Source organism: Eptesicus fuscus, chromosome 12 (assembly GCF_027574615.1).
Source record: "Eptesicus fuscus isolate TK198812 chromosome 12, DD_ASM_mEF_20220401, whole genome shotgun sequence".
NCBI classification, from domain to species: domain Eukaryota; kingdom Metazoa; phylum Chordata; class Mammalia; order Chiroptera; family Vespertilionidae; genus Eptesicus; species Eptesicus fuscus.
The window spans coordinates 35,004,770-35,021,735 of NC_072484.1; the positions used below are offsets into that span (position 1 = coordinate 35,004,770).

The following is a 16,966-nucleotide window of genomic DNA, read 5'->3' on the forward strand; positions in this document are numbered from 1 at the left end:
GTTCCAGAAGCTCCTTACACTACCTTCATATTTTTGGATTCTTTTTTCTTTTTGCTCTTCTGATTGGGTGTTTTTTGCTTCCTCAGATTCCAAATTTGATTTGATTCTCTAGATCTTCTACTCTACTGTTGAATCCCTGTAAATTATTATTTATTTCAGTTAGTGTATGCTTAATTTCTGACTAGTCTTTTTTTTTGTCTTTGACATTCTCACTAAGATCCTTGAAAATCTCACTAAAGATCCTGGAAGCTCTCATGAAGATCCTTAAGCAATCTTATAACCATTGTTTTGAACTCTGTATCTAGTAGCTTACTTGCTTCCATTTCTTTCATTTGTAACATGTTTCTTTGTCTCCACATTTTGCTTTTGTTTATATATATTAGGTAGAGCTATTATGTTTCCTGGAATTGGTAGAGTAGCCTTGTGTAATATGTGTCCTGTAGGGCCCAGTGGCTCAGCCTTCCCAGTCACCTGAGCTGGGCACTCTAGGTGCACCCTTGTGTGGGCTATGTGCACAGTTTTGTTATAGTTGAGCCTTGATTGGTGTCACTTGGAGGAATTGGCCTCCAGGCCAATTGGCTGTGAGGACCAGCTGTGTCTACAATGGAAGAGCTGCTATGCAGGAGATACCCCTATGTAGCAGGGCTTGATTCAGTGGGGCTTTGGTGCTCATTGAGCCTGCCCCTTGAGTGTGTTGTTTGTGGACATGTAGAGTTGTAATCTGGTATGGTCTGAAAGCTGTCTACAAGGTCATTGGCTCTGGGCCCTCCTGGGAGGTGCAAAGTCAGCCACTGCCTGGTGCCACCCAGTAGGAGATCTCTGCAGATTGCTGCTATTTGTATTGGATTGGAAGTGCCTAGGCAAGGCCCAGTTGTGAGGCAAGATAGGCTGGTACTAGTGCTGGGTTGGAGGCCTTTTATTGATAGTTTTGAAGTGTGCTGACTCCAGTTGCTCCTTGTTTAAGAGGTTTTAGCAAAGTCTGAAGCATGAGCCAGGACAGGCCATTCATATGGAAAAGCAGCTGCACACAGTTGGATGGGGCTGCAAATTGGATGGGGCTGGGTCTCAGGGAATCACCAGAGTGGAGCCAACAGTGTGGGCCATGCTGATGGAAACTCAGATATGGCTGCCAGTCAGCTCTGCAATGGGGGAGGTTCAAACACAGGAACAATGACCCCCTGAAACCACCCCTATTTGGGAGAAAGCCGCCCCCAAGTTCCTGTCCTGATGCTAGACAGTCCAGTTCCTCCCTGTATGTCCCTGGATTTCTCCAAAGCTGCCGCCTGGTGCTGAAGCTCAGAGGAAACGGGACCATGAAGTTTGTGTGCTGGCTCTTTAAGAGGAACATCTGGAACTCCTGCAGCCTCCGCGTCACTCTTCCACAATCCCTGTTGGTTTTTATAGCCTGAAGTTACAGGGACTTCTCCTCCCAGCTCTGGAACTCTGGGCTGGGGGGCTGGTGTGGGGCTGGGACCCCTTGCTTCTCACAGGCGGCCTTGGAGTTATCCCTCCCGATTAAAGAAATGCCATACATGGGTGTTGGACAAGTCTGTTCCTCACCTTCACTCCTCCTACCAGTCTCAGTGCACTTTCTTCTTTATTTCTCTACTTGTAGGACTTCCATTCAGCCAATTTTCGGGTGGTTCTGAATGATGGTTGTTTTGTATTTTAGTTGTAATTTTGATGTGGTTGTGGGAGACAGTGAGTACCAGTGTTTACATATGCCTCCATCTTGGTTCCTAGAAAGTGTTGACTTCCTATTATGGTAATGAGAACTTATTTCTTATATACTCCTCTAACTCCTTTCATTTTCTAATATAATTATAGCTCTGTTTTTAAGTTAATTTAAAAATCAGTGTTTACAGAAGAGTAATATTATGATTGCATTTACTTTTATGTACAAATTTTTGTTTTTTTCTGAAGTTAAAAATTGCCTGCCATTTTTCTTGCACAACTTGCCTTTATCATATACTCAATATTTTTTAAATGCTCTATCATATCCTTTATATTCTAGGAAGCCTTCCTTTTCCTCCAAAGTTCTTTACCTTGGAGCCCACCTTCTACCTGCTCTAATTTTCATTAATGTTTTTTACAATGTCAGATTTTCAATGATTTGCTCCAGTTGATATACTTATATGGAGCCATAGTATGACTTTATTTTCAACCTATACTGTGTCATTTAGATAGCTGTAGTGCCATTAGCAAACCACATTTGTAGCTTGTTTCTTGTTTTGGGGCATGTCTCATACATACTAGTATACTGAAATAACCCTCAAAAGGAAATAGTGTTCTTAGGAAACTACTCTAATTAGCCAAAATAGAACCATATGAATGAAGAATTTTGCCTTTTACTTTTAGCTTGACACATTGTAAATGTTCATGGAATAATGGTATTTTTAGAACTTGAAGCAGTTTAGAGTTCATCTAGGCCAGTGATGGCGAACTTATGACACGGTGTCAGCACTGACACGCATAGCCATTTCTGATGACACGCGGCCACTGAGGCGGCCGCATGCCAAGGATAAAACATTTGCGAAATAATGTTTTTTCCTCAGAGTGACACACTACCCGAGTTATGCTCAGTTTTTTGGCGAAGTTTGACACACCAAGCTCAAAAGGTTGCCCATCACTGATCTAGGCCAACTCTTTTTTTTTTTTTTTAATTTCTTTATTGATTAAGGTGTCACATATTTGTCCTCATCCCCCATTCCCATCCCACACCCCTCCCCACGGATGCCCCAACCCCCTGTTGAACTCAACCGTTGAATAGGCTCATATGCATGCACACAAGTCCTTTGGTTGATCTCTGCCCCCTCCCCCCAACCTCCCCTATCCTCCCTCTGAGGCCTGATAGTCCGATCGATGCCTCCTTGTTTCTGGTTCTGTTCTTGTTCATCAGTCTATGTTGTTCATCATTTCCCCTAGATGAGCGAGATCATGTGTCACTAGAGATATACTTATAAGAACTGAATGTGAGACGAGCAATAATAGTTACGCTGACAGGCAAATGAATCAGTCTGTAGTGAGTTTCTTTCTGGACAGGCAAATGAATCAGTCTGTAGTGAGTTTCTTTCAGTTCTTTAGAGACCCAATTTCAATGTCCACCAGTTCCTTATGTGTACATGTCAGCACTGACCCCTCAGCTCTGGATGGTGGACAAATGGTGGTAACGGAGGTCCGACTCCCTCTGGTTTGGTCTCGGCCGGACCCAGGGGCACGGCTTCACCTGGACTCAGGGGCACGGCTTCACCTGGACCCCTCAGCTCTGGATGGTGGACAAATGGTGGTAACGGAGGTCCGACTCCCTCTGGTTTGGTCTCGGCCGGACCCAGGGGCACGGCTTCACCTGGACTCAGGGGCACGTGGCCTCACCCAGACCCAGGGGCGTGTGGCCTCTCCCAGACCCAGGGGCGCGTGGCCTCACCCGGACCTAGGTGCGCGAGACCTCACCCGGATCCAGGGACACATGGCCTCACCCGGACCCGGGGGCGCGTGGCCTCTCCCAGACCCAGGGGCGCGTGGCCTCACCCAGAGCTAGGTGCGCGCGGCCTCACCCGGACCCGGGACCCAGCCTCACCCGGATCCAGGGACACATGGCCTCACCTGGACCCAGGGGCGCGTGGCCTCTCCCAGACCCAGGGGCGCGTGGCCTCACCCGGACCTAGGTGCGCGAGGCCTCACCCGGACCTAGGTGCGCGAGACCTCACCCGGATCCAGGGACACATGGCCTCACCCGGACCCGGGGGCGCGTGGCCTCTCCCAGACCCAGGGGCACGTGGCCTCACCCGGACCCAGGGGCGCGTGGCCTCACCCGGACCTAGGTGCGCGAGACCTCACCCGGATCCAGGGACACATGGCCTCACCCGGACCCAGGGGCGCGTGGCCTCTCCCAGACCCAGGGGCGCGTGGCCTCACCTGGAGCTAGGTGCGCTCGGCCTTACCCGGACCCGGGACCCAGCCTCACCCGGATCCAGGGACATATGGCCTCACCTGGATCCAGGGGCGCGTGGCCTCTCCCAGACCCAGGGGCGCGTGGCCTCACCCGGACCTAGGTGCGCGAGGCCTCACCCGGATCCAGGGACACATGGCCTCACCCGGACCCAGGGGCGCGTGGCCTCTCCCAGACCCAGGGGCGCGTGGCCTCACCCAGACCCGGGACCCAGCCTCACCCGGATCCAGGGACACATGGCCTCTCCTGGACCCGGGGGCGCGTGGCCTCTCCCAGACCCAGGGGCGCGTGGCCTCACCCGGACCTAGGTGCGCGAGGCCTCACCCGGATCCAGGGACACATGGCCTCACCCGGACCCAGGGGCGCGTGGCCTCTCCCAGACCCAGGGGCGCGTGGCCTCACCCGGACCTAGGTGCGCGAGGCCTCACCCGGATCCAGGGACACATGGCCTCACCCGGACCCAGGGGCACGTGGCCTCACCCGGACCTAGGTGCGCGAGGCCTCACCCGGATCCAGGGACACATGGCCTCACCCGGACCCAGGGGCGCGTGGCCTCTCCCAGACCCAGGGGCGCGTGGCCTCACCCGGACCTAGGTGCGCGAGGCCTCACCCGGATCCAGGGACACATGGCCTCACCCGGACCCAGGGGCGCGTGGCCTCTAGGCCAACTCTCTTTATAGATGGGTAGACTAAGGTCAGAAAGGCTAAGTGATTTGTTTAAGGATTATATATTGCTTAGAGATAGAGCTGAGACTAATCAGATATTCTCTTAGTCAACTACTCTTCACCATATGATACTACTTCCTTATTCTAGTTGTTCAACACTTGGCTTTGACAATGAAAAGAGGAATTAGTCATGTTAGACATAAATTCAATTTAAATTAACTTTCTTAAAAATATCAGAGAAAATGTGTTATCAGGTTTAAATGGCTCAGACTCTGGTCTCATGGAATTCTGTTTGAGAAGAATAGGCCTATATAAAACAGCCTGAAGCAATTATGGGCCAAACTGCAAAAAGTCACTTATGAGTAGTTCACAGAAGGGAGAAAGCATGTAGGCAGGCAGTATAACAAAAGTTAGGAGGATGGATTTTGGTGTCAAACTAACTTAATTTGAATCTATTTCTGCCACTAACTGTATGATTGTGTACAAGTTACTTAACCTTTTCAAGTCTCAGTTTTCTCAACTTTAAATGTGGATAAAAATAGGTGTTTTTTTTTTTTTTTTTCATCTCATGGAGTTGTCAATTGATAGGATAAAAACAAACAAGTTCATGTGTCTGACTCCTGGTACATTGAAAACACTCAGTAAAATTAGCTACCATTATTATTATTAGAACAGTGAGAAGTCCTAATCTCTCTGGAGTAAAGGATTTATTCAGGGAATAATTTATTCATTCAATAAATACTTGAGAACTTACTCTGTACCAGGCACCATTCTGAGCAAACTAGTGAAGTTCCTGCCCTCATGAAAGTTATATTCCAGTTTGAGAAGACAAACAATAAACCAATAAATGGCAGGTAGTGATAAATGCTATAGAAAAACAGAGTAGCATAAGGGAAAAGAGAATGAGAATGAAGAATAGGGATTGATAAGGGAAGAACTCTGATAAAGGTGACCTTTGAGCAGGGATCTGAAGGAAATGAAGTGTGTTATGCAGATAGTTGGATTGGAAAGGGGAAATATTTCAGGAACACAGAAGAGCAAGTGTAAAGGTCCAGAGGTGGGAGTATGCTGCTGCCTGGTATTTTTGAGGAGTACCTGGGAAGTCCTTGTAGCTGAGGACGTGTGAGCTAGACAAAAAGAGAGTAGGGAATGAGGTCAGCAGGACACTAGATCAAGTAGAATCTTGAAAGTCAATATAGATTTTGGGGTTTTATTCACTCAAAATGGGGACTGCTGGACAAGCTTGAGTATAGATGAGGCAATAATTTGAATTACATTTAGAATCTGTCTTTTATGTTGAGAATAGACTGTGTTGAGACTAGAAGGGCAATAATAAATATTTTTTTGTGTGTGTTGAGAATAGGACAAGAGTAGAAGCAGGGAGACCAATTAGGGTGCTACTATAAAAAGCAAGGTGGCCATCATAGTAGTAGGTTGAAGGTTATTAGTAAAAATCTGTGTCTATTTTGGGTGAAGAACTCATGGAAGTTGCTTAGATTGGGAGTGGGGAGTGAGAGAGAGGAATGAATCAAGGTTGTTTTCAACAGTGGATGAGGTCCAGGAATGGGAGATCCTGACTATTTTTGGAGACCTCTGAAAAGATTTTATGCAGTTAATGATGTGGTCACAGTTGGGCTTAAGAAGATTAATCTGGTTACATGGGAAGTGGGAGTGTGAAGTCAGAGAGCTGGGAGTTTGTTATTCAGGGTAGATTTGCCTAAACTGGGATACTGCTGGTGGGAATGGAATGGAAAGATGAAATTTTAGAATAATTTAGAGGAAAGAAACAATATAAATAACTGGGTGTGTAGATAGTGGGAAGACAGGGGGAGAAAAGGAGAGAAAAGTCAAGGGTCCCTTTAGTCTATATAACACTTTACCTTTTTCAAAGGCACATATTTATCTGACCCAAGGGCTAAATTTGACCTCCAAACAAGATTTTGATTTCAGACTTTCACTTTCTTCTCCCTAATATGGCAGATAGAGGTGTTAGTGAGGATTTATGTGTATATGTGTGAGAAGGTGATCTGTGAAAAAAGTTATTGGAATTAGTCTTCCAAGGGGAGATAGTCAGTGAAGGATATCAGGGGTAGCTTAAGGAGTGGGGGCTGGCTAGTTAATGGGAAACCAGTGTACAGTAGGGAGTTGAGGGATTAATGAAAGGATTTATGGGGAGAGGGTGAAAAGAGGGGTTAATGGCTATTATTTTGATGATTTTAACAGCTGCTCAATATCTAGGTTTTTCCAGGAGAGGACTCTCATCCCCAAAGCCCAAGAAATTTAGTATAGTTCATTCTTTTCATTGTTTGCTTTCAGTTGCCTGTGGCTGTTATTATCTTTGCGCCATCTCACCCTTCATCCTCAACTGAAATGATTGCAGTTTCTCCACAGTTCTGAATATTATGCAAACCTTCCTTAGAAACTGGAGCTTCTGTGAAGCAGGTGACTTTACGAGTGACCTTATGATATAAGCTCTGCTCTCAGGATCTCTGTGTGCTCCTGACCTTGAATTCCAGAGTGTGATATTTAAAACTCTCCAGATTCCTGTGGGGTATGTGTGAGTGTGTGTATTTGAGAAGGTGAGGATGGTTAGGAAGGTGAGCCAAACCCATGTTCTGACAAGGAATAGATTGTCAAGGTAGCATAGAAATCCAGAGTCCTAGAGTATATTGTCCTAGCATTCATATACAAGGACTCTCTTAATTATCTAGGTCTATCCTGAAGTTCATTTCAATGATTGGGAATGGAGGAACATTTTTGTCCTCTATCTGTATCTTCAATGGTTTCACAACAGTTTATTTACTGATTAAAATATACTTGGTAAGGAAGTTGCCTGTGGCTGACTATTTGAATGGTCAAATCAGACCATTCTCTTTCCCTCTCTGAGCCTTCCTTTTGTGGGAGTGGTAGGAGATGAACTATAGATACACTGCAAAGTTCCTTCCAGCTCTCATATTTCAGACTTCTATGATTGTTTCTGAAGAGGAAGTGGCTTTAGAAATTCTGTTGCAACCAGTAGTAACTTTATGGTGACTCAGTAGGCAGGCCAGGCTTCTGTTGAAATAGTGAAAGAAAGGGAGGATTTTAGAAGGTTTGTGGTGAAGGAGCTAAGAAAGAGAGTCTCATCCCCTTTCCTGGGGCAATACTGTTGCTGGTAGCATAAGCATTTTAAGCTATTGGGAGATACTATGTGGGAAATAACTTACTGGGAACAGTCTTTCTCCACTTGAATCAGGTGGGCAGATTGTGGAGAAGGACTGGATGATTTCATGTTTAAGATGCATCTCTAATCTGCTTCTCTCACTTCTCCCTGAGCTTCATGGCCTTTGACACCTTAAAGAACCCCTCCCTAAAGTAATGAAAATGAGATAAGTAGGTTGTGCTATCCAAATAAATAATCACATTTTAGAAGTAGGTGAGATAGAAATAATAAATATATAGTAATAATAATATCTTACATATTTTATATATACACTAACATTTGTAATAATACATGTATAATAAATGAAGACTGACTTGAGACTTGATTCAGTGTCCTGAGCTCCATGTCAGCTACCTGAATTTGTGTCTAATCTGACTTTTTATATCAGTGTGTTCAGTAAATATTTAATGTTCAGTAAATATTTAATGAGGAGAATGACTTCAGATAATGCTCTTTTCTAAACCTTCTTTTTCCCACCTATAAACTCTGTGTGTGTGTGTGTGTGTGTGTGTGTGTGTGTGTGTGTGTGAACAGGATACTTTCTCAAGTTATTTATGGCACTGACTTTCAGAATTTCTGTCACAAATGTAGAGAACTGTAGTGGAGATGCTGGAGGAAGGGGAGGAACCCAGTACTGGACTCCTGCCCTTCTTTAAAAATATTTTTTTAATTGATTTCCGAGAGGAAGAGAGAGGGAGAGAGAGAGAAAAACATCAATGATGAGAGAGAATCATTGATCAGCTTCCTCCTGCATGCCCCCTACTGGGGATTAAGCCGAAACCCGGGTATGTGTCCTGACTAGGAATCAAACCATGACCTCCTGGTTCATAGGTCGACACTTAACCACTGAGTCACTCTGGCTGGTCTGGGCTCCTGACCTTTGAAGATAGCAGGTAGTCAGGTGGGACTATTGGTTCTTGCCTTAGGGCAGACTCACATTTACAACAGTAAATACAGAAGGCATGGAGCTGGGGATGGGCCTCCCCCATTTTCCTGGATTTGTTATGGGAGGGACTGGGCACTGGTAATGATCACCAGTGTCTGATACCTTGAACCACTGAGAATTTGAGACTCTCGGATGCTGTCTTTTGAGTCATTTAGTCCACTTCCTATACTGAGCAGGAATTGTAGTCCCAATTATCTCCATCCTCCAACAATCCCCACAAGTGATCATCCTGTTCTGGGCCACTATCAAGGCCACAGAGTTTGCTCACTACCTGTCCCATTAACTGTTAGGCAGTTCTGTTACAAGGTTCTTATAGATATACTAGGAGCCCAGCGTGCAATATTGCACGGTGCTGCCCACCCACCTGCAGCCCTGTCTTGACATCCGAACCTGTCCACGCAGAGCTGCAGCGCACCTGGCCCAGCCCCCAAACCCTCTGGCCTTCTCTGGCCGCTTCAAGCCTGGACCTCAGTCCCTCCAGTCGCCTCGGGCTGGTCCCGCCTTCTCTGGGTGCCTCCCCACTTCCGCCCCATCTCAGGAGCAACACAGCGGCTCCGCCCCATCATGGCACCAGAGGAGAGCATGGAAGTCTCCTGCCTGCTGTGCTGTGCTCCTTCCTCTGGCAGGTGGGCCGAGGGGCACTCAGAGTGCAAGTGGTGGGTGGTGAAGGACTGGCGAGGGGGGCGCTATGGGCTCTCACCCCTGCCCTCCAGGGCACAGGATGGTCCCGCCTCCTCCAGGTGCCTCCCTGCTTCCGCCCTGTCTCTGGAGCAAGGCCCAGATAATATGCTAATGACCTGGTTGTTACTCATTACAGAGTCCTACTCATTAGCATATTAGCTCTTTATTAGTATAGATTTCCTCTCCATAACTTTCTCCCCATTCTGTTCTCTTCTCTTGGTCTTAATTCTGTGTCCTGGTGCCACATAAATAATCCTATTCCCTCCAGCCCCATAGACATTCCTTCAGGTATTTGAGGGTAGTTATATCGTTTTGCCAGGCTGATGGTGTAGAACTATAGTAATTCAAATATAGAAGACGCCTTGAAGATCATCTAGTAATTTTCATTTTTAAGCATTATATTCCTTTTATTCAAATATAATATATATGATATATTGATATAATACAACAATATATAGTGATTAACAGGAACAGACTTTGGACTCTGCTTGGGATTCAATCCTTACACTTACTGGTTGGGCAAGTGGCCTTACCTCTTTTAATCTTAGTTTTTCCACCTGAAGATGAGGATTATAACAGTTCCTAAAACATATTGTTGTGAGGAATAATTGCAGTAATCTGTGTAAAGGACTTAGTGCTTGGCAGTGTGTTAGCTACTTTTATCACTATGCCAAGGCCCACACCTAAAACAGGTAAGAGCAGAGCTGATCCTGGTTGAAGCATGGGTGGGAGAACCAGAGCCCCATTCTATTGTTTTTTCACCTGTCCCTGGGTCCCTGGGAGGTATGTGTGTGGAACCTCTAGGGATTTGCAAAGCTCAGTTTGAAAACCCATGATCTAGTCCAGTGTTCTTGTTTTAACAACTCCTTCATCATCCATGTCAGTCTCCTCTAGACATACTCTAGTTGGCCAATATCTCTCATTAAGTATTCTAGCTGTGGCTTGACTTGGAATGGGAACTATTACCATTTTTGTGCTGACTTTACATATCTAAGATTACATTAATCCTGTTGACAGTCACACTCTACCACTCATTTTACAATCTCACATAATACCTAAGAATTTTCTATTTATTCTAATAATAAACTATGTCTCTGTGTTGTAGTTGTATATTTGTTTTTTGGAACCTGGTATGTTTCACACTAACACTTGATAGATGAGGAACTCGAGGTTTTGTTGTTTGTTTTTTAAAATATTTTTTAAAATTTTAAATTAGAGAGAGAGAGAGAGAGAGAGAGAGAGAGAACATTGATGTGAGAGAAACATCGATTGGTTGCCTCCCACACACACCTGACTGGACCAAGGATAAAACCGCCAACCTGGGTATGTGCTCTGACTGGGAATCAAACTTGCCCCCTTTTGGTGTATGGTCTCCCAACCAAGTACTAACCAGGCCCGACCCTGCTTAGCTTCCGAGATCAGACGAGATCGGGCGCGTTCAGGGTGGTATGGCCGTAGACCCTTTTGGTGTATGGGATGACGCTCCAACCAACTGAGCCACACCCGCCAGGGCAACTTGAGGAACTTGAAGTTTTGAGAGTCGATGTGACTTAGCTAGAATCACATAGCTGATGTAACTTGTTCTGGACAGAAAAACACCTACATGCTTTGTTGTAGATACTATGCTTCAACTCACAGCCTTAGCTTCTTTGACAATTTGTCATTTGTCTAGCTAGTAGTTTACTTAGAGGGTTTGGGCTGGCTTTAGAAATGTCAACTACATTTTATAATGATAATTTATAAGGCTAAAAATATTTAAGAGCCCTGGCCAGTTTTCTCAGTGTTTAGAGCATTGGCCTACAGACCAAGAGGCCCCAGTGGGGGCACATGTGGGAGGCAGCCAATCAATGTGTGTGTGTGTCTCTCTCCCCCCCCCTCCCTTCTGGAAATCAATGGAGAAAATATCCTCGGTTGAGAGTTAAAAAACCCCAAAAACATTTAAGAGAAAATCTCAACGAAATAGCATCATTTCCTTAGCTGAGATGTTCTCATTCATGTATTCATTAAACTTTTTTTTTTTTTTACTGACTATTATATATCGTCTGTATCCTACCTTGAGAATAGTGGGTGGGGGCACAGGGCAATAGCAAGGGAACCAGGAAGGAGGCACTGACAATAGTTCAGAAAATATATGATAATGAAGATAATGGTAGAGGTCATGAAAAGTAGTCAGCTTTTGGAATATTTTGAAGGCAGAACCAGTAGGATTTGCTAATGAACTTGATATGGAGTATAAGAGAATGGAGTCAAGAATATCTTAAAGGTGTTTTTGTTTGTGCAACTGGAAAAATGGAATTTCCATGAGTTGAATTGGAGAACCTGGGAGTAGAAACTTTGGGGAAGGATCAGGAATTTGTGTTTTATACATAGATATGTAAAATTGCAGCTATAACAAATGCTAGGGAGCCAATGAAGAATTTCAAATAAAGGTATGACATATCAGAGCTACATTTTGAAAATATCACTCTCTTGATCATATATATAGAGAGAGTGTAGCCTGAAGATCTGCATCTGCAAGCAGAGGTGCTAACCACTGCTTTGGGACCTTCAGCATCTGAATTATGCTTCTGAGCCTCAGTTTCCCAACATTTCAAATGGGGATACTTATCCTGCCAATCTCAAAAGATTGCTATAAGGATTAACTGAGATGAAAGATAAAAAGCACACTGAAAGAGTTACTACTGTGAGGTGGTGCTAACACTCATACATATCACATATGTCCAAGGACATTGTTAGGCAGACGGGTTCAAGACTGGCAGCCATATATGACTTTTATATTCTTTCCAAAATACCTTTTTTTCTTCTGATGAATACTTAGACTCCTTTTTTCAAACTTGGTTCAAAATCCATCATTTCTAGGGAGTATTTAATGATTGACCATACTTAAGTTATTTCTTTTTTCATTCCTTTGATGATTTCCTACTTCTGCATTTTCTTGTTCTTGATCACTGTCTCCTATGATTGGCTTTAGATGGTGGGTGGTTTAGATCTCTAATTAAAGACTTTAAGCTTATGGAAGTAATGACTAGCTTCTTATTTCTTTCCTTTTGTGATTTAGCAAGCAGTGGCATTGATTGTTGGGTGACCACTCTGGCAAAGATCATTCTTTTCTGTTCCACCATGGGGATTTTAGTAGTAAGAAGTTTTGAGGCGGAGGAGGGCCCTTTAGTCTAGAAGCCTCTCTGGCTTTTTTTAATCTACAGAATAAAATTTAAACTAAGTATTTGGACAATTTCTATGAGCCCTCCCTAGTCTAAATTATCAATCTTTAAAGTTTTGAAACATTTCTTAAATGTATAGAAAAGTTACAAGTACAGCTCTTTCTCAGTTACTGAAGCCTGTTCTTAGGTGCAGATGGGAACCTAAGTGACCTCCACAGAGAACCTTCAAATCTCACCCGGGCCAAGAGCTGAAGCTGATTGTCAAGTATGGACTGTGGAACAAACATGAAGTCTGGCAGATAACATTACTCTACCCAAGGTCATAAAGCTGCTCAGGAGCTGCTGATGCATGCCTCCATTTGAAGGCAACACACTGCTACAGTGACTCATTTGCATCCAGGTGCTGGAGGAGGGCAACATGAAGTGGATTACATGAAGTGGTCCTAAAGATCAAGGATGTTTTCTGGAAAGGTCTTCAAGCTTAGCTTGGCCAGGTTTATCCACCATGCCTGAGTGCCGATTCGCCTGTTCCATCAGTGTCTGCAAACAGGTAGTGAACATCCAGTCCTTCATTGTCTTCCCAGGCTCCCAGAAGCACATCTATGACATTCCTTACGAGAGGCCTCACGGAGAAGAAGAATGCCTAAAAGGGCCAAGGGAGGGCTGGAGCAGGCAATAAAGAGGAGGAGGATTAAACCCACCCCTTTCCTCCTGGACTGTCTAATTTTCAAGTGGTGGGAGAAGGAGGAGGCCAAAGGAAATCACTATAAATGGCTCCAGAGCAGGATGCGAAGCCTAAATTCCAGGAGGGTGAGAGAGTGCTATGCTTTCATGGGCCTCATTTTTGGTGAAGCAAAGGGTGAAAAGTTGCCATAAGGGACAAACAAGTGAAATACTTTATACATTATATGGGTTGGAATGAAAATTGGGAAGAATGGATTCCAGAAAGCAGAGTAACTCAAATACATGGATACTAACCTGCAGAAACAGCAAGAACCTAAAAAAACCAATCAGGTTCGGCTGACATGGCTCAGTGGTTGAGAGTCGACTTATGAACCAGGAGGTCATGGTTCGAGCCCCAGATAAGGGCACATGCCCGGGTTGCGGGCTTGATCCCCAGTAGGGGGCATGCAGGAGGCAGCCAATAGATGATTCTCTCTCATCACTGATGTTTCTATCTCTTCCCCTTCCTCTCTGAAATAAAATATATATATATATATATATATATATATTTTAAGAGCTTGAGTAGATCCTACTGTTGAAAACAAGGAAATATTTATGAACAGAATTGATGTCAAAGGAAAGATGGCTGAAGAACTAAAATCATGGCTTGTTGATGACTGGGACTTAATTAACTGGCAGAAACAGCTCTTTTATCTTTCTGCCTAGAAGAATGTGGATTCCAAGCTCTTTTATCTTTCTGCCAAGAAGAATGTGGATTCCATTCTGGAGGATTTTGCAAATTATAAGGAATCTCGAGAAACCAAGATGGCGGCATAGGTAAACACCTAAACTGCTGCCTCACACAACAATTTCAAAACTACAACTAAAAGACAAAATGGACATCATCCAGAACCACAAGAAGGCGGGCTGAGTGGAAATTCTACAACTAGAAGGAAAGAGAAAAGCACACTGAGACTCACAGGAGCTGCGGAAGGCAGAGGTACAGAGGCGTGCATGCGGAGAGGGCTGGCAACTGAGTACGCGGCTGGCTTTCTCAATTGGGAGGAAGACAAAAGCTCCCAACTGCTCTGAACTCCATTTCCGGGTGAGACTCTGGGGACCCAGACTAATTTGGGGAGAAACTGGACTGTCTGGCAGTGGGTGAAACTTGAGGACGGCTTTCTCTCAGAGATGCTTGCAGCGATTACCATGGGACACTGAGACACAGGGGCCTCTTAGGGCAGGGCTGACGGGAAGCCATTGCTGTTTCCTCTGCCCTGAGACTCCACCCCATCAAGCTGAGCACAGAGGCTTTTGAAAGTCTTGTCTTATAAGGGTGTCTCCAGCACAGAAGTTTTCCCATCGTAGACACAGCTGATCCTCACAGCCAGTTGGCCTGGAGGTCAATTCCTCCCAGGGATACCAACAACAATCAAGGCTTAACTACAACAAGACTGTGCACACAGCCCACAAAGGGGTGCACCAAGAGTGTCCACCTCAGGTAATTGGGGAGGCTGAGCCACTGGGCCCTATAGGACACCTAGCACACAAAGCCACTCTATCAACTCAAGGAAGCAGCCAAAATGCAGAGACAAAGAAACAGGTCACAAATGAAAGAAACGGAGAAAAGCAAACGCCTGGATATAGAGTTCAAAACCATGGTTATAAGGTTTTTCAAGAATTTTCTAGAAAAGGCTGATAAATTTAGTGAGACCCTCAAGGATATGAAAAAGAACCAACTAGAAATTGAGCATACACTGACTGAAATAAAAAATAATATACAGAGATCCAACAGCATACTAGAGGATCGCAAGGATCAAGTCAAAGATTTGAAATACAAAGAAGCAAAAAACACCCAACCAGAAAAGCAAAAAGCAAAAGGAATCCAAGAATATGAAGATAGTGTAAGGAGCCTCTGGGACAACTTCAAGCGTACCAACATCCAAATTATGGGGGTGCCAGAAAAAGAGAGAGAGCAAGATACTGAAAACCTATTTGAAGAAATAATGACAGAAAACTTCCCCCACCTGGTGAAAGAAATAGACTTACAAGAACAGGAAGCACAGAGAACCCCAAACAAAAGGAATCCAAAGAGGACCACACCAAGACACATCATAATTAAAATGCCAAGAGCAAAAGACAAAGAGAGAATATTAAAAGCAGCAAGAGAAAAACAGTTAGTTACCTACAAGGGAGCACCCATAGAATTGTCAGCTGATTTCTCAACAGGAACTATGCAGGCCAGAAGGGAGTGGCAAGAAATATTCAAAGTGATGAATAGCAAGAACCTACAACCAAAATTACTCTATCCAGCAAAGCTATCATTTAGAATTGAAGGTCAGATAAAGAGCTTCACAGATAAGAAAAAGCTAAAGGAATTCATCACTGCCAAACCATTATTATATGAAATGCTGAAGGGTATTCTTTAAGAAGAGGAAGAAGAAGAAGAAAAAGGTAAAGATAAAAATTATGAACAACAAATACATATCTATCAACAAGTGAACCTAAAAATCAAGTGAATAAAAAAATATGATGAACAGAATAAACTGGTGAATATAATAGGATCAGGGCATAGAAAGGGAGTGGACTGACAATTCTCGGGGGGGAAAGGGGTGTGGGGGTTGCGGGAAGAGACTGGACAAAAATCATACACCTATGGATGAGGACAATGAGGAGGGGTAAGGGCAGAGGGTGGGGTGGTAACTGGATGGAGGGGAGCTATGGGGGGAAAAAGAGGAACAGTTGTAATAATCTGAACAATAAAGATTTATTTTAAAAAAAGAAATCTCAAGGAAACAGATAATAAGGAGTATGCTGTTAATGAAGTTGTGACAGGGATAAAGGAATATTTCAATGTAATGTTGGGTACTCGGATACTCTACAAATTTGAGAGACTGCTGTATGCTGAATTCATTGCAGATCACCCTGAGGCACCCATGTCCCAGGTGTATGGAGCACTTTATCTACTGAGATTATTTGTACACATTGAAGTGATGCTGGCCTATACACCTCTGGATGAGAAAAGCCTTGCTTTATTTCTGAATTATCTTCATGATTTCCTAAAATACCTGGTAAAGAACTCTGCAACTTTGTTTAGTGCCAGGGACTATGAAGTGGCTCCTCCTGAGTACCACCGGAAAGCTGTGTGAGGCACTTAGTTACACTTACATTTGGATCTCTGCAACATATTTCTGTTCTTAGTCTTTCTCTTGTACAAATGATGTACTTTAAAAATGTTAGTGCATAACAGAATTGATGTTTGTTTGATTTTAAACAGAAAATAGAAGGGTTACAGCTCCTTTTTTTCTTTTCCTTTTTATTTTATTTTATTTCAAAGTTGCTACCAGTGTATTGATGGATAATGGAGAGACATAGTGTAGAGCGGGGGGCGGGGGGGACTTTTTGTGTGCCAATGGCCATTTGGATATTTATAACATCATTCGCTTAATATAATTTACTTAATATAAATTTATGTTGCTATAAAAAAAGCTCCTAGATTTATTGAATTTAAAGTCCCACCTGCAGTTTCCTTGGCAGGACCAGACCAAATGATTTCTTGGGCCTTATACAGCCCACAAGCTGGATGTTCCCCACCCCTGCTGTAGAGTGTTTTATTGCCTAGTTAATAAAGCTGCCTTTGAATGCTGGTGGTTCTATTCCTTTGACACTATGTACTTGTTTAATATGTATTAATGTTA

The 16,966-nt window shown here is 44.0% G+C and overlaps 1 protein-coding gene and 1 pseudogene across 2 annotated transcripts in view; both read left to right on the top strand.

The window, feature by feature from the left end:
* Positions 1-16,966, top strand: part of ACSS2 (acyl-CoA synthetase short chain family member 2) — a 64,114-nt gene that overhangs the window by 13,063 nt on the left and 34,085 nt on the right. The gene's annotated exons all lie outside the window — the stretch shown is intronic.
* LOC129150921 (mortality factor 4-like protein 1) lies at positions 13,376-16,647 on the top strand (annotated as a pseudogene).